Genomic DNA, 3,758 nt, shown 5'->3' on the forward strand with positions numbered 1-3,758 from the left:
TTTTCTGCTCAAGAAGTCCAAGAAGAAGTCCTCAAGAGGAGTGGTGGGTGAGGCTTTGGTCTGCCAATTTGAAATGGAATTTTCCCTCATTGCATGCATGTTGTCATCAATGATGGGAAGTGTATGGTACTTAGACAATGGTGCTTCATTCCACATGACTGGAAACAAGGAGTAATTCAGTGACCTGGAGGAGAAATATCCCTAGATGCATATCGAGATGGGTGACGATGGGAGGTATAGTGCCACTAGATTGTGCATGGTTACTTTTCAGAGGAAGCATGGGGCTCCACTCACCTTGAAGAATGTTATGTTTGTGCCCGGGCTGAAGAAGAACTTGGTATCCATTTCCATGCTTGAGGATAGAAGCTATGATGTGATCTTATTGAAAGGAAAGGCATTCCTTTGACACATAACCACGGGTCAAGTAAAGAAGATAAGGATTTGGGTGAAGAGTCTCTGTAAGCTGGAGGTAGAGGATTGTGCTTCTTTGAGCATGAAAGTAGAGATGGTGCAAAACTGATACGTTGGCGAGTTGTGGCACATGGATTGGGTCACTTGCATCATGGGGCTTTGAATATCATGCATTAGATCTCCAAGGTTTTCCCAAAGGTACACTAGAGAAAGTTGATACATGGAGGGGTGTACTTTGGGTAAATACACCAAGTCTTCCTTTCACGACAGAGACAGTTGAGCAGAGAGTATTCTAGAGTGAGTCCATTCAGATGTGTGTGGACCATTCTTGACAACATCCACGACAAACATAGGTATTATGTTCTATTTGTTTATGACTTTTCTTGAAAATGGTGGATATTTTTCATGTAGAAAAGGGATCAAACCTTCACAAAGTTTTGTGAGTTTAAAGCACTAGTGGAGAAAGAGTTGGGCAAGAAGGTTAAATCTCTGCGAAGTGATAATGGTGGGCAATAAGGTTAAAGCTCTACGGATTATGTCTCAAACGAATTTAAGGACTTCTGTGCAGCAGAAGGGATTAAACGAGAGTTTGACGACACCCCATAACCCTCAGCAGAATGGGGTGGATGAGAGGATGAAAAGAAGCATAGTAGGGGTAGTGAGGGCGATGTTTCTGTTGGCATTATGGCTAAAGTGTTGTCCTTGATGGCAACTTATACAGGTGATAGATCCCAGTACAACAGGTCAGTAGCAGAGATTGATGATCAGCTCTCAAATAATGAGGAAAATAAGAAGTACGCAGGTACACCGTACAAAAGCTGCGGACCCATAGGAATATCATAGATAAAGTGCGTACATACCCGCAGGTACACCATGTAAAAGGTGCGGACCCTAGTTCACGCACTTTCATGCAGTGAAAAAGTATTCTCACGTGGGAATCCAATGATGGACCATAGTATTTAGCCCGACGTATTTGATCCTATGGTTTGGTCAGTGGTATTGTTTTATATTATTATTATTATTATTGAGCCCCATGATTTTGGGCCTCTTGTTTTGGTTATCTATGGTATTGATCCATGATTTTAGGAAGAGCTTGCCTATATAAAGAAAAGGAGATCATTTGGCTAGACACTTGTGAAAGAAGAAGATCTTAAGAGAAGCTAGATCTGAAATTCTAGTGATGGGTTTGTGAGAGATAGCTAGATCTAAATCAAGGAGAAACATGAAGGTTACAAGTCGGATCTACTAATGGGTTGATATCTCCTCGGCGCATGTTCAGATCTGTAGATCTGATAGTCTGGGTTATCCTTGAAGTCTGAAAATTGTCTATATCCGCAGGAACGCAAGTGCAATGAAAGAAAAGTGCGGAGATACGCAGGCTCAGAAGCGTTACAGGTGCGCAGATACGCAGGCGCAGAAGCGCTGCAGGTGTGCGGTTCGCAGGCCCAGAACTGCAGAAGGTGCGGAGGTGCGCAGGCATTCCATTAGACACAGAGCGGAGGTGCGCAGGAAGTCCGTGAGACACAGTGCGGGTGTACGCAGGAAAGCAGTTGGAAATAGTGCGGATGTACACAGGAAAGCAGTTGGAAATAGTGCGGATGTACGCAGGTGTTCTATGGGTGAAGCTATGGACTGTTCATGAAATCTATTTAGTTGCCCCTGTTTATTATTGTTGTGTTTTGGGTTTTGAAGTGATGTTTGGTTTCTGGTATTAAGTTCTGATAACAGCAGTATGAGAAGTGATTGATTAAATGTTTATACATTGATGGATGAATGGATCAGGTTCTTATTGACTCATTTTATGTGATCTGATGGACTAGATCTGGTTGATGACTCACTTGTATATGTATTGATCTAGTGCTTGGGTAATTCAGAAGGTTGTTTGATTATGAGCTTCAATGTTGTTGTTGGGCCCAGTATGAAAATTGGATGAAATGTGGCCTTTCAGATTATGTATTGTGCTTCAGTGTATCCAGTCTGAAAATTAATGAAACGTGGTACCTGGAGGAGAGAAGATTGTAGGTCAGCACCTACGTACTAGTATCTAAGCTAGTACAAGAGCTAAAGGAAATCTTTGGAGCATTGTAGCAGGTAGTAGCCTACGTACTAGTAAATGGATCGGCTAGTACAAGAGAAAAGGGGGTTGTAGCTCCCGTACTGGTATAAGACTGCACCAGTACAAAATATTGTAAAAGGATTTTCTTATTAAGAAGAAGATTGAGATGACTTGCAGCAGGTGGTTTTCTCCCGCATTGGGTTTCCACCTTATATCATGGTGTTCATGTGTGTGCCTTATGTGTGATGATCTACTCTATGTTACTGCATCTGTTAACTAATAACATGGTTGATAATGTTCTAATGCACTCATTGAAGATCAATTAACTTAATCATAAGAAGTTGTGGAAGTAGAATATATGAATCTAATTATGGAAGTGAAAAAGTTTTATTAATGTGATAATACTGATTCACCCCCCCTCTCAGTATTATTTCCAACAATTGGTATCAGAGCAGGTCCTTTGATAGAAGCTTGATCGCTTGAAGGAGATCCGTGGAACAATGGGAAAGAAGCTTAAGAAGAAAGCACCTAAGAAAAAGAAGTCATCTCAGAAGAACTATGACAGTGGGAGAATCGATTGGGGATTAGGTATAAGAAGCTCTTCAGATTCAGAATCAGATTCAGAATCATTATCAGGTATGAATATATTATCCTCTGATGTTCCAGCTATCTTTCCTTTTGGAAGAGATGAAAGTGATAGCGAAACTACTGAATTTGCTCTTATGGGTGAACAAGAAAGATATCAAATAGAGGCAGAATTTAAAAGGCTGACAGACAAAATTAGAGATCAACAAGATCTATTGAACAAAAGGGAATGTGACTTCAAAGAAGAAGCTACCAAACTAAAGGCCCAACTAGAAGAAGGAAACAAGGTAAGAAAACTACTCAAGGACAAGGAAGACCAATGTCAAAAATTGCAGCATGAAGTGACATCATTAAGAAAAGAAGTCAACGAAAGAAGCACAACCATCAAGAAACTCAAAGATAGATCCAGCTACTATGAAAATCTTGAAGCTACAATCCTCTCACTAAAGGAAGATCTTGAAGAATCAAAGAAGCAGAATGAAGATCTGCACCAAGCAATTAAAAAACAAGACAACGAAGTCATCAGCTTAAAATCCCAGCTGGAAAGTGCCTTCAGAGTTCGTCAAATGCAGCAGGATCTGAATGAAGAACAAGAAAAGGAGATTCTCAAACTAAGGGAACAAATGGAAGAAGGAAGGAAAGCTAAAGAAGATTTGAAAAAGAAATCTCTTGAAAAGGAAGAACAACTTCAGGTTGAGGTAAATAT

This window comes from Pinus tabuliformis, chromosome 9, assembly GCF_031772625.1.
Source record: "Pinus tabuliformis cultivar Carrire ecotype Pingquan chromosome 9, CPIR1, whole genome shotgun sequence".
Classification (NCBI taxonomy): domain Eukaryota; kingdom Viridiplantae; phylum Streptophyta; class Pinopsida; order Pinales; family Pinaceae; genus Pinus; species Pinus tabuliformis.